The 20,844-nt window shown below is 41.5% G+C and overlaps 1 protein-coding gene across 2 annotated transcripts in view; it reads left to right on the top strand.

Moving 5' to 3' along the window:
• The window catches only part of KLHL18 (kelch like family member 18), a 53,943-nt gene that overhangs the window by 8,522 nt on the left and 24,577 nt on the right, over positions 1-20,844 (top strand). The gene's annotated exons all lie outside the window — the stretch shown is intronic.

Below are 20,844 nucleotides of genomic sequence, written 5' to 3' on the forward strand. Positions count from 1 at the left end.
TCCCTTCTCAACAATGTCTTCTTTTGTTCCCTTTGTGTAAGGATGGCACACCATCCATCTAGTCATGTAGGATTGAAACTCTAGGATTGGCTTTGGCTTGTCCCCTCTCTTTTAGGTGTATTTGTGGCATTTATCATAATGACAGTTACATAATTATTTACAGTATTGTAACTCTGTGAGAGCAAGGGCTGTGACTGAATCATTTACTGAGGTGTCTGCATAACAGGTGCTCAGTAACCCACTGTCCTAATTCAGACCCTCTTCACCTTTTACCTAACCTTGGGTTTCTTTAACTCTAGCAGCTTGCTGAGAATTCTTATAAACCCTTTAGGGGATGATCCTGGTATAGCTAAGGGATTGTTTTTCAGCTCTGATCATGTCATTCTCCTGCTCTGAGTGACTTCCCTTTCATTCTCATTCAACAGTGTATCAGCAGATATGTCAGTGCCTTCCATGAGCCAAGTACTGTCCTAAGTGCTGGCCGCAGCAGCGAGCAGAGTAGGCAGAACCTCTGTGAGTGTGAGCTTACCTTCCAGCCTGGGGGTGTGGGGGACAGGACGACACAATAAACAAATGAATAGATATAAAATGTCCAGTGGTGATGCGTACTATGGAGAAAAATAAAGGATAATAAGGGGACTGAGTGCTGTTTTCTCAGAGGCACCAGAGCCAGTCTCTCTAAGTAGAGACCTGAAGGAAGGGAAGGAGGGATCCATGAGTATATCTGAGGGAAGAGTATTCTAGGCAGAGGGAATAATCAGCACAGCTGAAGCATTTTGGGGAAATAGCAGGCAGCTGGTGTAATAAGAATAGCATGACCCAGGAGAAAAGTGGAAGGACACAAGGTCGGAGAGGTAGCCCCCAGGCACAGCATAATTCCTTGCACAGTACAGTACAGCTCAGTAGATACTTGTTGAATGAGTGAGTGAATGAATGAATGAATGAAGCTAGACAGTATTTATTTATTTATGAATGAGTGAATGAAAGGGCAGGGCAGAGTGAGTCTTAGAGGTGTATCTAAGAGAGGTAGGATGCGTTTTCCATAGTTCATGAAGCAAGCACAGAATATCGTTTCCACTTTCCGCTTCTTGTCCGTTCAGGAGAGATAATGGTAATGGCCAGAGCAAGAGAGACCAATTCTGGCTTGTTGTTGAAGGAATGTCTGTTGTTCCACACCACAGAGAAAAATCAGAGGTTAGAAACTTGTCAGGGGAGCAGGAAGTAGAACAGAGCTGCTCAGCTCTTGGTGGTTTTCAAAGGTGGTCGTACCCATGTTGGGTAAAGCTTGCCTTTTTTCCCACATGTCCATAGGCTATCACTTTAAGTCAGCAAGACATCTGGGAAGAGCCATGGGGTAGTGGCAGTGCAGGAGCAGCAGCTGCTGGCTGGTTTTCACTAGGATTAATGGAAGGACTGCTGATTTAACTGAATCTCTGATTATTCTAAGCTGCTCACAGAAATCTGTCACTGCCTTCTGTGAGATATAAGAGGGAGAAGCTTAAGGATGTTCTGTTGGTGTCGACTGCCACTCTGGGTGAATTTTCTAGGATCTCCACCTGTGTTCTTTTTTATAAATTAATTTAATTTTGGCTGTGTTAGGTCTTCGTTGCTGTGCGCGGGCTTTCTCTAGTTGCAGTGTGCGGGTTTCTCATTGCGGTGGCTTCTCTTGTTGTGGAGTACGGGCTCTAGGTGCATGGGCTTCAGTAGTTGTGGCATGTGGGCTCAGTAGTTATGGCTCACAGGCTCTAGAGCACAGGCTCAGTAGTTGTGGCACACGGGCTTAGTTGCTCCGCTGCATGTGGGATCTTCCCAGACCAGAGCTCGAATCCATGTACCCTGAATTGGCAGGCGGATTCTTAACCACTGCACCACCAGGGAAGCCCTCCACCTGTGTTCTTGATAGTCCAGTTCCTTCAGACTTGGCCCCTCTCTGCCTTTCTCCCCTAGTTGCCCACAGTCTCCGCCTGCTGGCTGTCTTTAAGGACCTAAGTTCTCCAACCTCTGGGGCTCTGCTCTAGTATTCCTTTGGCTTGGAGTACCCACTCACCTTGGCCAGCAGAGTCCTACCCATGCTTCAAAGCTCCTTTTGTAGTTTTCTTAAGGGGAGAGAAGCGGCCAAACACTCCTTCCTCTGTTCTCCTAAAGCACTTTGCATTTGTGTCTGTTCAGCATTGTCTTGTGGTCAAAAGTTTGCTTGCCTGACTCCCTGCCAACCTGTGTTTCTGTTGGGCAGAGACCCGTGCCATCTTCTTTCTTTTGCCCTATCACAGTGGAGAGTAGTTGTGTGAAATCCCATCTCTCTGAAGACAGTTTGCTCATATTCCTCCAGGTGCAGTTAATCTCTCCCTCTCCCACTTTAACCCCTCGTTACTCAGAGTGTTGTCATTGCATCAGCATTGCCTGAGAGCCTGTGAGAAATGTAGGATGTCGGACCTACTAAGCTGGAATCTGGTGATTCTTACGTCCTGTGCACCTGAAAGTTTGAGAAACATTGCCTTAACACTTTGCACTTACCCCCCTTAGCATACTGAGCAGAATGTAGGTGTGTTAGAGAGTCTTTCTCTACCTCTAGATGTTGAGCTTTGGAAGCATGTAAAGCGTCCATTAGTTAACACAGTACTTGGCATGTTTCAGGTGTTGAAAAGTGTTTGCTGAATTACCCTCAAGGGCCCCTGGCATTATGTTCGAGACGCTCCTTCAGTCAACATATTGTTGAAGTGCATTTAGCTGTGCATGGTGCTTTGCTAGGTACGTGAGGCACCCTGCTGTGAGTAGGAGTCAGCCTCTAGCTTTGGCATTTAAAGATTGGTAAGAGAGAGAGCTACCGATCAGTTAACTATGAGACAAGACAGAGTGTGATAAATTCTGTAACTGCCCCGGTATCACCAGAGGCCTGAGGGAACACCAGAGAGACGGCAGTTGTTTCCAGTTTAGAGGGTTTGTAATGGTTTCATGGAGAGGATGGTGTCTGATTGGTACCTTGCAAGATGAATAGGACTTTGACAGACAGATATGGTAGGAAGAGGCATTCCATGCTGGGGAGAGCCTGTTCAAGGGCCCAGGCATGAAAGTGCGTATGCAGGATGTTTCTTGAACAGGTAAGACATGGAGGAGCAAGGTGGAAGGTGTGATTGGGGAGGTGGGTTGAATGCAGACTGAACTCCTTGAATTCTCATGGTCAGGAGTCTCAACTGGTAAGAAACATTTGCAAATCACATGTGGTTGGTACAGTTAGATGTTGAGTGGTTTCTGATGACTCCTGTCTCCTGCTTGTCTCCCATTCTACCTTGCTGGACATGGGTGAGCCAGGGGAGGGTTTGGAAGATGTGGGGACAGGCCTGAGTGTTTAGCCAGCTCTTTACTGGCTCTTTCCGTGGGACCATAGCCCCAGGTCTTTTTTTAGTGCTAGCTGGTCAGCCACTTCCTCCCTCACCCCCTTCCTGAATCACCCCGTGGGGCCCCCTAAAGCAGAGACACACAAGCTCCATCACAGAGGGTTTCACACAGTGTGCTTTAAATGTCATCAAAACCCCAGACCAAACCAGTTCCGTATGTTTCATTGTACTTGTCATCTGTTTCCCGGCCCCATGGGTTTGTGAGGACTAAACATTTCTGTGTAGAGTAGGATGGATGAGCATCCCTCTGACCGTGTTCTGGGCTGCAGGCAAGCTATCCAGCATTCAAGATGAAGTGACACCCCCCCACACCCCATTTCATTACATGCCACCTTGTTAGACATGCACCTGAACTAGACAACTGTGGAGTGGCTTATTTCTTCCAGGGTTGAGAATGCACTGTTAGTTTGGAAGGCAAGCCTTCCGCCAGTTGGCCCCAAGCCTTATCATCTTTTTCTTGAGGCTTTTACTTCAACTAATAAATTTTCAGATAAGGTTAGAGAGTAACACTCCTTATGCTTTCTGTAGTTAAGGGCCAGTGCCTTCCTCCCACTGGTTCTACCAGCCCTGAGCCAGAAGACCAGGATTAAAAAGAAGAGGTGAAACTCATAGAAGTTTTGTTATTTTTATCTCAGATGAAGGACTCAGAGCTACCTTTTAGATGAAATCGTTTTAGGATTCATTAAGAAGACTCGAGAATGAGGCACTAAGTGCTAGGATACAATCCTTCCCTTCCATGGGAAGAATATTCAGCCTTGATGCGGAGACATTCATTAGGGACAACATAGTGTGGTATCTTGTGTGCTAGAGGCTTGTACCAGGTGCTACAGGAAGGGGAGAGCTGACTGCCTGGAAGTCAGGTTAGCCCCTCAGGAGGGAGCATTTGAGCTGGATCTTCAAGGATGAGGAATAATTCACCAGGCAGAAAAGTAAGGGATAAGGATCCAAGCAGAGGGAATAGAGCGATGTAAGGGAATTGGCAGAGGCTTGGAAGAGAGGCATGGTGGGGAATAAAACTGGTTAGGGTAGATTGGCGCCAGTTTAGAATTTGGATCTGACTCAGGCAGTAGGGAGCTCAACAAAATGGAGACTGACACGACCAGACTCAATTTTAAATCGAGTTGATTCATTCAGAAGCTTCATTCATTCAACATATACTGAGTATTAACTGCTAGACTATTCCAGGAAACATGAAAGATTGCTCCCTTGGTGGGACTCGTGTTTTAGGAGGATAGGTAAGTTCGTTTTGTCAGGCAGCCACCATTTGCTCTTGTCAGGGTTACCAGTGACCTCCACTTCCACAATGTAGAGCTATTCCATAACCACAAAGATCTCCCTTGTGCTACCCCTTTATCATCAGGCCCATCTCCCTCCCACCCACCATCTCTAATCACTAGCAACCACTAATTTGTTCTCCATCTCTGATTTCAAGAGTGTTGTATAAATGGAAACAGAGTATTTGACCTTTGAGATTGGCTTTTTTCACTCAGCGTAATGCATTTGAGGGCCATCCAAGTTGTTGTATTGATAGTTTTTTCCTTTATAGTTCTGAGTAGTGGTCCATGGTATGGATACACCACGTTTTGTTTAACCACTCACCCATTGAAGAACATTTAAGTTCTTTCCAGTTTGGGCGTATTATGAATAGAGGTGCTGTGAACATTCATTTACAGGATTTTGTATGAATGTAGGTATTCACTTCTCTGGGATAAATGCCCAAGACTACAACTGCTGTGCCACATGGTAAATTCATTTTCCGTTTTAGAAGAAATCACCAAACTGCTTTCCAGAGTAGCTGTACCATTTTACATTCCTACCAGCGTCTGTGAGTGCAATGGTTAGTTTTGTGTGTCAGCTTGACTAGGCTTTGGTGCCCAGTTGTTTGATCAAACACCAGTCTAGATGTTGCTGTGAACATATTTTTTAGATGTGATTAACATTTAAATTGTAGACTTAGAGTAAAGCAAGTGACCTTCCGTAATGTGATGGACCTCATCCAATCAGTCTAAGGTCTTAAGAGCAAAAACTGAGGTTTCCCAAAGAAGAAACAGTTCTTCCAGGTTGCAACATAGAAACCCTGCCTTTATTTCCCACTTGCTGGCAGATTTCAGGGAATTTTTTTATAAACTGAGGTTTATGTCAAAGTTCCTTTTTTTGCCTAAAGACGTCCAATTGCTCTAGTCCTATTTGCTGAAAAGACTGTCTTTCCTCCATTCAAGGTACACAAATGCTTGTGTACCTTTGTCGAAAACCAGTTGGCTGTACCTGTGTGGGGCTACTTCTGGGTTCTCTGTTTCATTGGTCAGTGTCCCTATTCCTGTACCAGTGCAGCACAGTTTAGCTTATTCTAGCCGTCTGTGTAATAAATCATGAAATGGGTAGTTACTCCTCTCACTGTACTATTTTATTTTACCTTTTTCCCGCATTGTAACTGTTTTTAATTGTACAATTTAGTGGCATTAAATGTATTTACAATGTTGTATAGCCATCACTGCTATCTATTTATAAAAACTTTTTCATCACCCAAAGCAGAACTCTATAAACATTAAGCAATAATGCCTCAATGCCCCTTATCCCAGCCCCTGGTAGCCTTTGTTTTATTTTCTGTCCCTGTGATTTTTCCTATTCTAGACATTTCATATAACTGGAATCATAAAATATTGTCCTTTTGCCCCTGGTTTATTTGGCTTAGTGTAATGTTTTCAGGGTTCATCTATGTTGTAGTATGTATTAGAATATCATTCCTTTTTTAAAAAATAGTCTTTTGTTTTGTTAGAGCAGCTTTAGGTTCACAGCAAAAATGAACAGAACACAGAGATTTCCCATACACTCCCTATTCCCACTGCACACACAGCCTCCCCCACTATCAGTATCCTGCACTGGAGTGGTACATTTGTTATAATCAGTAAACCTATATCGAGACATCATTATCACCCAAAGTCCATAATTTACATTAGGGCGCACTTTTGTGATAAATGTGTCATACATTTATCAAAAACCATATTCTGTGCCCTAAAAATCTGCCCTAAATGTCATCTGTGCTCCACCTATTAATCCCTCCCTAACCCCTGGCAACCAGTGATCCTTGTACCTGTGTACAAGTACCAGTGTACTTGTGCCTTTTCCAGAATGTCATGTAGTTGGAATCATACAGTATGTAACTTTTTAATATTGGCTACTTTCACTTAAATATGCATTTAAGGTTCCTCCCTGTCTTTTCATGGCTTGATAGCTCATTTCCTTTTTTTTTTAAATTAATTTATTTATTTTTGGCTGCATTGGGTCTTTGTTGCTGCACACAGGCTTTCTCTAGTTGGAGCGAGCAGGGGCTACTCTTCATTGTGGTGCGTGGGCTTCTCATTGCAGTGGCTTCTTTTGTTGCAGAGCACGGGGTCTAGGCGCGCGGGCTAGTTGTGGCTCGCGGGCTCTAGAGCACAGGCTCAGTAGTTGTGGCACATGGGCTTCGTTGCTCTGCTGCATGTGGGATCTTCCTGGACCAGGGCTTGAACCTGTGTCCCCTGCATTGGCAGGCGGATTCTCAACCACTGCGCCACCAGGGAAGTCCCAGCTCATTTCTTTTTAATGCTGAAAAATATTCCATTGACCTGATGTACCACAGTTTATTTATCCACTTACCTACTGAAGGACATCTTGTTTGATTCCAGGTTTTAGCAGTTATGAATAAAGTTGCTCTAAACATTTATGTGTAGATTTTTATGTGGACATACATTTTTAACTCCTTTGGGAAAATCCCAGGGAGTGTGATTGCTGGATTATATGATAAGAATATGTTGAGTTTTGTCAGAAGGTGCCAAACTGTCTTCCAAAGTGGCTGTACCATTTTACATTCCCACCAGCGATGAATGAGAGTTTCTGTTGCTCCACATCCTTGTCAGCATTTGGTGTTGTCAGTGCTCTGGATTTTGGCCATTCTAGTAGATGTGTATTTTTACCTCTTTGTTTTAATTTGCGTTTCCCTGATGACGTGGTGTGGAGTATCTTAATATGCTTCTTTAATATGCTTATTTGTCATCTGTGTATCTTCTTTGGTGAGATTTCTGTTAGTCTTTTGCCCATTTTAAAATTCAGATGTTTTCTTATTGTTGGATTTTAAGAATTTTTTGCATATTTTGAATAACAGTCCTTTATCAGACATGTGTTTTACAAATATTTTCTTCCAATCTGTAGCTTCTTTCTTGATTTCATTCTTTTTAAGGCTGAATGATAATCTGTTGTATGTATATACCATGTTTTGTTTATCCATTCATCTGTTGATGGGCACTTGGATTGTTTCCATCTTTTGGCTACTGTGAATAATGGTGCTATGAACATGGGTGTACAAATACCTCTTTGAGACTCTGCTTTCAGTTCTTTTGGATACATACCAGGAGTGGAATTGCTGTGTCATATTGTTATTCTGTGTTTAACTTTTTGAGAAACCACCAAACTGCTTTCCACAATGGCTACACCATTTTGCATCTCACCAGCAGTGCACAATGTTTCCAGTATCGCCACATCTTCACCAACAATTGTTATTTTCTGTTTGGTTTTTCTTTTTTTTTTCCTTGATAATAGCTATCCTCGCGAGTGTGGTGTGAAGTGGTGTCTCGTGGTTTTGATTTGTATTTCCCAGATGATTAATGATGTTAAACATCTTTTCATGTGCTTATTGGCCATTTGCACTTAATTTTTGTTAAAAATTGTTTTAGTTCCTTTGCCTTTCCATATAAATTTGAGAATCTTTATAAAAATAATCTTGCTGGAATTTTGATAGGAATTGCATTAAATCTGTACACCAGTTTGGGGAGAACTGACATCTTTATTGCGTTGAGTCTTGTAATCCTTGGACACAGTATGTCTCTCCATTTATTTAGATCTTTGATGTCTTTCATCAGCATTTTGTAGCATGTAAGTCCTCTAAATCAGCTTGTTGGATTTACACTGAAGTATTTAATTTTTTGAACAATTATATAATTATATTTCAAATTCTGGTTTACACGCGTTAATGAATAGTATGTGGAAATACAGTTGACTTTCTAGGTCAGTATTGTGTCCTGTAGCCTTATGTACTGTGACCTTGCTGAACTCACTCATTAGTTCTAGGTTAGTTCTGTGTGGGGTTTGGTGTTTCTGTGTGGGGTGGGGGTTGGTAGATTGCTTTGGATTTTGGACATAAACTGTCCTGTCATTGACAAGTAGGGATAGTATTGTTTCTTATTTTCTGATGTGTATTCCTTTTATTTCATTTTGTTACCTTACTGCACTGGCTGGAACTTCCAGGACTATGTTAAATAGCAGTGGTAGGAGTAGACATCCTTGCCTTTTTCTTTATCTTAGGGGAGGGCATTCAGTCTTTTACCAGTAAGTATGAAGTTAGCTAAAGTTTTTTTTGTAGACATTCTTTATCAAGTTGAGGAAATTACCCTCTACTCCTAGTGTTTATGATGAATAGGTGTTGAATTTTGTAATGCTTTTTCTACGTTGATTGACAGGATCATGTGACTTCTTTTTCTTTTAACCTGTTATTATGGTGGGTTATATTGATTAATTTTTGAATATTGAACCTGCCTTGGATCCCTGAAATAAACCCTACTTGGTCACAGTATATAGTTCTTTTCATATATTGCTGAATTCTGTTTGCTAATAGTTTGTTAAAGGTTTCTGCATCTATATTCATGAGGGATATTGGTCTGTAGTTTTCTCTTTTTTTTTGTATGATCTTTGTCTAGTTTGGGTATTAGGCTAATACTGGCTTCATAAAATAAATTTGAGTTGTCCCCTCCTCTTCTGTTTTCTGGAAGACATTGTTTAGAATTGGTATTAGTTCTTTTATAAATGTTTGGTGAAATTCTCTAGTGAAACCACCTGAGCCTGGAGACCTTCTTTTCGGGGGTTTTAAAATTACAAAATCGATTTATTAGCTATAGGGCTATTAAAATGATCATGGTCTCATTGTGGAGGGGGAAGGGGAGGGGGAGTGTGAGCTACGAGTAACATTTCTTCAGAATCTACTGTTTACACTTACAGAGGAGGACACTAAGTAGCACTAGCTCCTGTCCATCTGACCTCAGGCAGGTCACATACCCCAGTTATGATGGGGATTCAGATGCTGGGTTTGGCTATCCCTATCTAACGTTATGATATTTTTCTCAGAAGATAAACTGCTAGGAATTCGAAAAATGAGTCATGCATGCAACAGGTATCTGTGCCCATTTCTGCACCCCCCGCAGTGTTCCCAGTCAATAAAACACTGTGTTTGCTTTATGCCTATGATGCCTGTAGCAGATGCTGTCACCCTGGTGTTTTCACACATGGGGTCCTTTAAGACCTAAGTGTTGAGCAGAGTGGGGGCCTTGAGGCACCACCGGGGTGCAGTCAGAGCCGAAACCACCTTTAGTTAGAGCCCATCTATTAAGATCAGGAAGGAAGGTCCCCCTTTCCTGCATTTCCCCAGGGCTTTCTCCAGACCACAGTGCTCAGAGCTCTGGCTCTTAATGGCAGAACTAGCCTCAGTAGTCTAGACCAATCATTTATTGGCTCATGTAATCAAACAGGAGAAAAGATAGGGTTGATGATGGGCCTGGGGGACTGAAATGCTGCTAAGACTCTTCCCCTCTGTGGTCAGCATCCTTCTCCCACTGCAGACTGCTTCATCACACACGGAAGGGGATGGAGCACCTGATAGCTCCTTGTTACCTGGAGGGATTGCCCCTCTTCTTCCTTATTTGAAAAATCCTGAAGAAGGGTCTAATTGGTAGGGCTTAGGTCATATTTTGTATAGTGTGGTGGGAATGAAGATAGAAGACATTCCCAGAAGAAGGTAAGGCACACTGAATAGAGCTGACATGGGATAGAGTCCATAGGTAGTCATGTTTGTTTGGAAGGTTTTTAGTGGCATGTATGGAAGCTACAAGTGTTTTCTGTTAACCTTCAAGTAACCTAAAACTGTTAATAGATCATCATCATCATACTATTATAGATCATTCATGGTTAATATATTATTATAGCAGTATTAATACATAATTAATAGCTATATTTATACTACATAGCTATATAGAGATCATATGATATCTAGTTGATAGTAAATAATAATAATAGATTGTTGTACTAGCCCTCAAGTGTTGTGGTTATTTGAAGATTTACTGTGCCTACTTATATATGTAAGAAAATTTTGAAGGAAATGAGTAGGAAAAAAATCACAGTGCCTCCTTCTCAGTCTTCCATATCCTTTTCTAAACCTAACTGAAAGAACCCGCAGTCCATTTTGACTGTAACTTTTAGTGAAACTGCCTTTTTGTCTACAGGGTTAATTTATTTTCACAGGGAATTGTTGATTTTCTGGGCAGCTATTAAGGATAGAGTTGGTATTTTAATTTCAATAAATATTTACTGAACTGTTGAGGGGATGTACAAGACCCTTATTACCTCAAAGAGTTTGAAGTCCACTGGAGTAGGTAAGAACAGAAAAGTACAGTTCTTGAGACTGAAGCTTCCCATCTCTAACATGGAGTAGCCTTACGTGTCTCACATGTTAAGATTTTGGTTGCCATGGAGAGGTGGGCTGAGCTGGCTTTGTGCTGGGTGGTCGCTGAATAACATGGAGGATTGGTTGATACCTAAGGTTGGAAGGCAGATGCTTCAAGGCATCTCCATGCGGTCCACCTCCTATGTATCTGATGGGCAAGGCTGCATTATTTGCTGAGGCTAAATAGCATTGAAACTCCGTGGGGGTGGGGGGTTGGAGAAAGAATAATTGTATAATTATGATTAAGAAACTGAAGTTTTAGGGACTTCCCTGGTGGTCCAGTGGTAAAGAATCCGCCTTCCAATGCAGGGGACCTCGGGTTCGATCCCTGGCCGGGGAACTAAGATCCCACATGCCCTGGGGCAACTCAGCCTGCACACCATCGCACGCCTCAACGAGAGAGAAAACCCGCAGGCCACAACTAGAGAGAAGCCACGTGCCGCAACGAAGAGACCGCATACTGCAACAAAAGATCCTGCATGCCTCAACGAAGATCCCGCATGTTGCAACTAAGACCCAATGCAGCCAAAAACATAAAGAAAATAAATAATAATTTTTTTAAAACAGAAAGAAACTGAAGTTTTAAAAAAGGCATTTAGTGGTTACGGGCTATTCATGACTCCAGAGTGAATGCCTTAGCTCACTTCCTTTTGAAAAGGAGCAAGCGTTGTATAAGACACTTCATCTCAGTGTTGGATTCCACAAAGTGCAGACAGATAATACTGGTTTGGCAGGGGAGTCTGTGAATACCAGCAGAAAATCAGGTGTGATGTGGGTGGAGAATGGGGGGGGGTCTTAGATAAGTGATCAGCATCTTCTTCTTTCTAGAGAATGTGTTCACATCCCTCTTCATAATATTTCTTCCTTGTGACTCTAGAGCAGAGGTTAGCAAACTTTTTGTATAAAGAAGCAGATAGTAAATATTTTTGGCTTTGCACGCCGTTGGTCACTATCACAGCTACTCAGTTTTACCATTGTATGGGCATGTCTGTGTTCCAGTTAAACTTTATATATGGACACTGAAATTTGGATTTTATACAGTTTTCACATGTCATGAAATATTAGGGTTGATTTTTTTCAACCATTTAAAAATGTAAAAACTACACTTAGCTCATGTGTCACACAAAAAACCAAGAGGCAGGAAGGCCAGATTTTGGCCCATAACCATGGTTTGCCGACCCTTTCTCTAAAGGTCTTAAAAATAAATTCTATAAAGTTCTCAATTTAAGGACATTTTATTTATTTAACAAGCACTTATTTAGCACTTAATATGTGCTACGCACTGTTTTAAATGCCATGCATTAAATGCTAATTTAATCTTCACAATAACCCCATGAGGGAGGTACTGTTTACCCCATTTTTGCAGATTTCGTGAACTGAGGCACAGTGAAGCTAAATAGCCCAGAGTTAACGCTGCTAGTAAATGGCAAAACCTAGATTTGAACCCAGGTAATTTAGTTCCAGAGTATGTTCTTATCTACCATGATATACTGTCTCTCTTAATTATCGACTTTATAGCCCTAAGGAATTTTAGAGATTAACCCATCGCTACTCATTCTTTACAGACTCATTCTTACACACAACATTCATAGCCTTTATGATTCAAATGTGTGCCTTAGTAAAATTATGGATTACTATTTATGCACTTTCAGCATCTCGTGACTGCCTAAACGCTTAGTCTTAAACCCCACTGATCCCAAGGGTATTCTGTCTGCGCGGGCAGGGCACTTAACTGTTCACTTATTGTTTAATTTACGTTCATTGTGGGCTCCTTGAAGGTAGGAGCAATAGTATCAGAATGTTTTCCATCAAAGAGAAATCAATTCTGGGTGTATCTTTTGCTTTCTTTGGGAACACCTGTCTCAGATTACTTCCAACTCAGATTTTGTCCTGCTGCTTTTCCTGCTTGAATAAGCAACTGGTTGAATCTTGCGCCTCACCTGCCTGTGATAGGGAACAGAATTTGTGGTGTCATGCTACACTATCCCTGTTAATCCAAAGATACCACCAGGGCAGGGTCAGGAATGGAAGATTTCCCAGTCTTTCCAAGGAAGAAAATGGGAGGAGTGCGTGTGCGTGTGCGTGTGTGTGTGTGTGTGTGTGTGTGTGTGTTTTAAACCAAGTCAAAACTTAGGTAGACATCAGGTGCTCAGGATTTCTGGTTCCTTTTGCTCAGTCAAGGTCTCAGACACTACTAACTAGAAGGGACCTCCCAAGAACCTCTGGTGCATGGGTTCCTGTGCTACAGGGATTCTGCAGAGTTATTGCAGGGGGCCCTCAAATCTATATGTGCACCAATCTGTGGGCCAGATAAATTATATCGTTTAGGTGTATGTACAGTTACTTTTCAAATGCATGTAGATTCCATCATGATTAAAAAGAAAGCTTTACTGAATTCGTGATAGGCTACTGTTAACACAACTACTACCTTTTGAGAACCTGATCCAGTTAAAGCCCTTTATTTACAGATGAAGAAACTGAGGCTCAGGGGTAAAGGGAAGAGATTTGCCTGGGTCATACAGAAAAGGAACAGCTGGCCTTGAAATCGGTACAGTTTATATGTATCATATGGCTTGTGCTCTCTGTCTCCTCTGGCATGGGCACAGGTAGAGACTGGCAAGTATTTTGACCTTTGACGCCATGCTGAACTTTCTAATAATGCCTAGCAGAGTGGTTGATTGTGATATTTTTTCCAGTATTTTTGGTGCTGCTTTTAAGAAGTTTTTTTAAACTAGTATATTCCTTGCTGTGCGCATATAAGTAATAATCCTATATTCCAACCTGGAAACCTGAGGTATGATAAAATTAGGCAGCTTGCTTGTATCTATAGTAGAGCTGGCCCTAAAACTCAGAGATTTAATCTCTCTACCAGGGTTCTATTAATCAGACAGAACTTGAGAGGATTTCAGTTATTTATATCTTGGTCTTTCATGGCTGTTGCTCTCAGCTGGGTGCAACAAAAAACTTTTAAATCTCTGTTAAGTGCCTGATGCTGTGCTGGGTGTTTTCACATGTATTGTATATAACTTAACTTAACGAGACCAAAGTTCCAATGCTGAGGCCCCTCTCAGAACAAGCTAAATAGCACTCTGCTCCAAAGCCCATCCATACAGGCATTTATTTATTTATCTGTTCACCATTATGGAGCACCTCTGTTGTTTGCAAAAGTGCCCTTGAATTATTCCCATTGGTGGCCAGGCTAGGACAAATCAGCACAGATCCATCCCTCCAAACAAGACCCAGGATTGACAGCAACATCAGCTTGGTCTGCACAGGACAATACTTTTTTCCCATTGGAGCTTTAGGAATTTGGAGTGACCCTGGTCATTTGGTCAAATGATGTTCATATCAACCACTCTTAAATTAGATCTTCTCAAATACACTTGAGAAGTCAGATGAATAGGAATGGTTTCACTTTTTTTTTTTTTTTTTTTGTGGTACGTGGGCCTCTCACTGCTGTGGCCTCTCCCGTTGCGGAGCACAGGCTCCAGACGCCCAGGCTCAGCGGCCACGGCGCATGGGCCCAGCCGCTCCGCGGCATGTGGGATCCTCCCAGACCAGGGCACAAACCCGTGTCCCCTGCATCGGCAGGTGGACTCCCAACCACTGCGCCACCAGGGAAGCCCTGGTCTCACTTTTTTATTTGGGAAGCCAAACTTGGAGGGGACGCATCTGAGGTAACATAACTGGTGAGGGCCTTCTAACTCCAATGTTGATGCCATACCACCTGTCTGGTGGACCACCACTACTCAGGAAAAGGCTCTGTGTCCACTCTTTGTAGAAGCTAAGTGGCAAGAATGCTCAGTCTTTGCTGCAGTTTTAGTAGAAGTGGTTTGGGCTTTCCAGTTTGAATTGATTTTTTTTTTTTTCTTAGAAGCAAATTTGGCAGTATTGTATATACCTAGGAAGTCTTGTGATTGCCCCTAATTTGCTCCACAGATGCTGGTCATTGCAAATCATCCCACAGTGGTTAAGTGGCTGGTGCTGATACACACGTAGTAAGTGGTCCTGTGAGCACGGGCACTAGAGGTGTGTTGTGTACTTAATATCTTGATCCCACCTGGGTAACTTGCACATGTGTGTTCATGAGTTTAGCTCTTTCAGTTCAGAGTGTTTCATGACACCATAGATTCATTTCTTTCCTTCCCTCCTATCTTGGACTTTGAACCTGGGTCTTCCCAATACTTTACTATCTGATTCCATTTAATTCACTAACATTTAATTAAATTCATTTAATTTACTGTCTGATTCAATTGCATTGCTAATACTTTATGATTATAATATTGTTTTATTAATATTTTAATATTGTTTATTTAAAGGTAGGTATAGCAAAATGTGATTAAAGGTAAAGATATATGCCAAATAGCCTTAACTTTTCTGACCAATCAATTATATGTTGCTTATTGATTATTTTTCCCTAAATTCTGTAGCAACAGTTCACATTTCTTTGCCACCTTAGGGATGGAAAAGGGAGGAGATTTGCAGTAACAGTGTGTAATTGAAGATCAGTGGAGAAAGTAGCCTTTGCATGGACCTGCGTAATTCAAGATGTTAAAATAGGGAACACCCTGTGCTCCTGTATAAGCTGTAGTTTACAGTATTAGATTTATCATTTGGACTTCCCATTTGCTTTGTCCCTTTTTTTTTTTTAGGGAACTTTTTATTTTGAGATAATTGTAGATTCACATGCAGTTAAGAAATATTAACAGTGAGATTCCCATGTACCCTTTGCCCAGTTTCCCTCAGTTGTAATATCTTGCAAAATTATAGTACAGCATCACAAGCAGAATATTGACATTGACACAATCAGCTACTCTTATTCAGATTTGCCCAGTTTTACTTTCATTCACCTGTGTGTATTTAATTCTGTATACTTTTATTATGTGTGTTAGTTTATTTTTTAATTCTAAAAATTTCCCAGTTGGCTGAGAACTTGAGCTGGGAGGGGTGTGTTATTTACCGGGTCCCTCTCAAACTCCACCAGTAAACAACTCAAGTATAATTTTCTTTCACATAATAGCTACTTAACTGGGGCAAGTTAATTCTAAATCTTGGTTTCCTCATCTATAAAATGGAATTCACAGTAGCTGCTTAATGCAGAGGGTTGCTGTGAGGACTAAAATGAGAAAATATGTGTAATGGGTACTTAGCAAAAGGAACTTCATAAATGATCATCTCATTTTTTTTTTTAACTAAGAGTACAGTGAGAGTATTTGGGTTTTTTTTAAGCTTTTCACAAAAGTGTATTATCCTAGGATTGTAGAATTTAGTTTTAGAATCAGTGAAGGACTTCCCTAAACGTTCTTAGGTAATAAGCTGTTATTCTTTGTGATAAACTAAAATGTGCCTCCTTGTAACTTGCAGATCTGCCCTCATCCATGTGATAGCCCTTCTAGTCTTTGAGGACAGCTATAGTCATCCCTAAATTACCTATCCTTTAGCCATTCCTCGTAAGATGTAGCTTCCAGACCCTTTCCCATCTTGGTCTCCCTCTTCTAGATAAAGACAAATTAGTTGTTCCCCTTAACTGAACACAGAATTCAGATGTAATCTGCCTAGCATATCCCAAGATAGACCTGTCTTCTCTTTAGCTGAGCTTTTTTGGGAAATCAGGTCACCTAGTTTGTGCACATACAGCTTGTTCTTTTGTCTTCTGTTTACTTTGTGGATGGAAAATAAATGCATAGCAGTGTAACACAGCAAACTGAATGCACATTTTGCCCTCATTTCCTCCTGTAATCCCATTAAAATGATAGTAAGAGGGAAAAGAGAGATCGGCACATGAGAGGTCAATGGAATGTTGAAGCCAGGAAGCAAGTGTGATGAACTTAGTGGGCCAGAGGAACTGAAGGTGCCTGCTTTGGCAGGGAGGGGTGGGGGGGAACTAACAAAGAGGATTTGTAATGCAGAACCCTGGAATAGATCCAGAATCGGAGAAACCAAATATTGAAAACAGGAAGATTAGTCGAAAGTCTATGTGAAAAGCAGTTAGATGCCTACAACCCCTCCTCTGCTCTCTCAGGAGACAGATATTTTAGTCTTAGATATTGAACCAGAGGCACACCAAGCACAGAAGATGAGATGGAATATGGAGCAAAACTGAAAATAGGGGCTTTAAGACAAAGTTCTATATAGTGATTAATAGGACCATTCCCCTTTCTCACAGTTTTCAGAATGTCTGCAGGCAGGTGCTGTCACGCAAGAGACTGAAAGATCCTTCTCTGATAAATTTAATCCCAGAGAAAAAGTCTTAATGATACTGTCTACTTTTGGGGATCCTCAATAAAATGACAGATTCTTCTTGCCTGATCGCTCTAATGTGAAGCCCACAAGTTGGCAAGCTTAGCACCAATACACAGAGCTTTCAAACAGCTTCTAAAAGTATGAGCAGATAGCCAAGTGTCATGAGACATTTAAAGAACATAAAAGACAGAGTCCAGGGGACTTCCCTGGCAGTCCAGTGGTTAAGACTCTGTACTACCAATGCAGAGGGCGCAGGTTCCATCCCTGTTTGGGGAACTGGGATCCCACATGCCGCGTGGCCAAAGAATAAATAAAATTAAATTAAATTAAAAGTACTGTTCTGAAACTCTAAATGGTTCCTTAGGGGGAAAAAAAAAGTCCAAATCAAATGGAGGTGAAAAAAACTCAGGAAACAGTAAAATCAGGGAGGAGAAGAAGGAAGGATTTTAACTATAATATCTTGAGAGAGATTAGAGAAAATATTGCATGCATAAAAGATGAACTAGATTCTTTAAAAAAAAAAAAAGAAAACAAGACCTCTTAGAAATTAAAAATATGATGACTTCCCCGGCAGTCCAGTGGTGAGACTCTGTGCTCCCAATGTTGGGGGCACGGGTTCGACCCCTGGTCGAGGAACTAGGATCCTGCATGCCACATGTCATGCCACCCCCCCAAAAAAAGGAATTAAAAATATGATAGCAAGTATGAAAAATACAACACAGAAATATTGAAAGGTAAAGTTAAAGACAATTCCCAGAAGATAAACCAAATGAAAGAGATGGAAAATTGAGGAGAACAGATAAAATAAATTATAGAGGATCATTCCAAGAGGCCTAACACCTGACAAATGGAAATTTGAGAAGAAATAAACAGTAGAGAGGAGGAAATTATCAAAGAAATGGTATGAAAAGATGTTTTCAGAACTAAAATCATATCTATAGATTGATACAGCACAGTGAATGAAAGAAAACCAACTCCAACTTACAGCCCTGCGAAATTGCAGATCTCTGAGGATAAAGAGAAAGTCCCAAAAGCCTCTAGAGAGAATAGTCATATAACGTTAGTATTCAAAATGGCATTAGCTTGCTCAAAAGCCGCAAACTAGGACTTCCCTGGTTGGTGCAGTGGTTGAGAGTCTGCCTGCCGAGGCAGGGAACACAGGTTCGTGCCCCAGTCCGGGAAGATCCCACATGCCGTGGAGTGGCTGGGCCCGTGAGCCATGGCCGCCGAGCCTGTGCGTCCGGAGCCTGTGCTCCGCCACGGGAGAGGCCACAACAGTGAGAGGCCCACGTACAGAAAAAAAATTTAAAAAAAGCCACAAACTAGAAGACAGTGGAACAATACCTTCAAAATTCTGACAGAGGTGAATTCCCTGGCGGTCCAGTGGTTAGGACTCCTTGCTTTCACTGCCGAGGGCGTGGGTTTGATTCCTGGTTGGGGAACTAAGATCCCACAAGCCACATGGCATGGCCAAAAAAAAAAAATTCTGACAGAAAAAAATATTCTCAACTTAGAATTTTATAGCCAGCTAAACTATCACCCAAGTTTAAGGATAATAAAGACATTTTCAGACATTTTGTGCATATGCCCTCTGATATTGTGATATAATAAGAAATATGGTTTTGGTCTTTGTCCCTGGTTCCTGGCACAGAGCTCCTAAAATCATTATAACTTCCTGAGTAGTAGGGGTAATAAGACCATCTTTTGTTGTAATATTTGCCCTTTGTTCTCAGTTCCTGACACAAGAGCTTCTAAAACCCTTGGAATTTTCTGAGCGTTAGGGGTAAGAGGAGAAGTCAACTAAGTTTACACTAATGAGGTAACTCTTTGTGGGCCCCTAGATAGCTTCAGGTTGGGGGCTGGTTGCCAGAAGAACCAACCATGTAATCAGAGGATTGGAACTTTCAGCACCACCTCTCTGCCTCTGGGGAGGGGAGTTAATCACCAATGAGTTAAATCAGTCATGCCTACAGAAAAATCCCATCCTAGCAAATTATCAAACCTGAAGAGGAGGTTTTGGGGACACCCCCCCCCCACCCTGACCTTATAGCTGATGGGTCAGAAGTATGAGTGGCCCAGTTAGCATCTGAAGCAGGGACAGTCTGGTGGGACTGAGTCCTTAACCTGTGGGGTCTGCACTAACTCTATGTAGTTGGTGTCAGATTTGAATTAAATTGTAGGATACCAATTGGTGTCTGGAAAGTTGGAGAATTGGTTGGTGTGAGAAGAAAGCCCACACATATCGTGAAAGAAGTGCTGTGAGTTAAAAACAGTTTATAGTATATCCTTTCTTAGGAAGCTCTGCTAGAAGACACTTTTCACCAGAACAAGGGAATAATAAAGAAGAGGACTAAATGGGATCCAGGAAACAGGAGTTCCAATATAGGCAAAGGGAAAGGAATTCCCAGAGAGACAGAGTTCCAGTATGGATGTCACAAGAACAAACTGATAGGGTACCTGATGGAACATATTAAAGGGAGTTTTACACTTTATTATTATCTTCAGGGAAAACATAAATTATACCAACAAAGAAATGTAATCAGAGTATACATCCTGGCTTGTCTACAAATAGTATTCACATAGATCTAATAATGCAATTCTTAATGTTAATTTGACCAAGATTTGGCATAATTCTATGGGAAAATGGAGATAGTATGTGAAGTAGTATGTGAAGAGAGCATGTGTCAGAGCAAAATCCTAATCTTCCATCATAAGAATTAAATATGTAACGTAATAGTTATATTTTGCCACATAACAAATTACCCCAAAACTTAGTGACTTAAAATAACAGGTATTTATTATCTCACAGTTTCTGTGGTCAGGAATTCAGAAGCAGGATTTGAGAAGCTCTCATGAGGTTACAGTCCAGGTGTCACCTTGGGCTGCAGTCATCTGGGCCTCTCAGGATATGTTGTTATCTGGCTTCCCTGAGAGCATGTGATCCAGGAGAGACAATTAGAGGGATGTGCAGTGTGTTTTATGACCTAGCCTTAACGTGACATACCATCATCACTTCTGCTACGTTGCATCAGTCACACAGACCAACCCTGAGACATTGTGGGAGGGACCTGCACAACATGAATACCAGAAGGCAGGGATGAGTTGGGAGCTATTTGGAGGCTGACTACCACAAGTAATAACTAAAAGTGAAAATTCAAGAAATAATATTAGAGGCATATTACTTAGAAAGATAGAGATAAATACCAGAAGAAAGTGGCTGCCCCGGGAGCAGAAATCAGGGAACCAGAAACTTCTGGTTTTCATTATAAGCCTTGTAGAACAACTTTAAGAAATATTTGCATTTATTACTGTGATTTTTTTTTTAATTATGAAAAACCCTCAAAGCATGCAGCCATTTAATGTCCCCAACACTGGTAGTAGGACAACACATGGATTATATGAGGAACTCCTAGAATCTGAATCTAGTAAGGATCCTTTCGTATTTGGATGGTTGTGTGCTTGATCTTGAAGGACAGTTTACAGATAATAAACCTAAAGTTCAGTGAGAAAGAGGACATAGTGACAGAACCTGAGCTAGAATCCTTGAATAAATACGACACAAAGAGATGAGCATCAGATAGTGAGATGGCTCTGGCATTTCACTAATGTGGAACTTAGGTGAAGGGGAGGAAAAAAAAGACTTTGCTCTTTCTGAAGAGTAGAAAATTCTGAAGTGGAAAT

Source organism: Lipotes vexillifer, unplaced genomic scaffold, assembly GCF_000442215.2.
Source record: "Lipotes vexillifer unplaced genomic scaffold, Lipotes_vexillifer_v1.1 scaffold942, whole genome shotgun sequence".
NCBI classification, from domain to species: domain Eukaryota; kingdom Metazoa; phylum Chordata; class Mammalia; order Artiodactyla; family Lipotidae; genus Lipotes; species Lipotes vexillifer.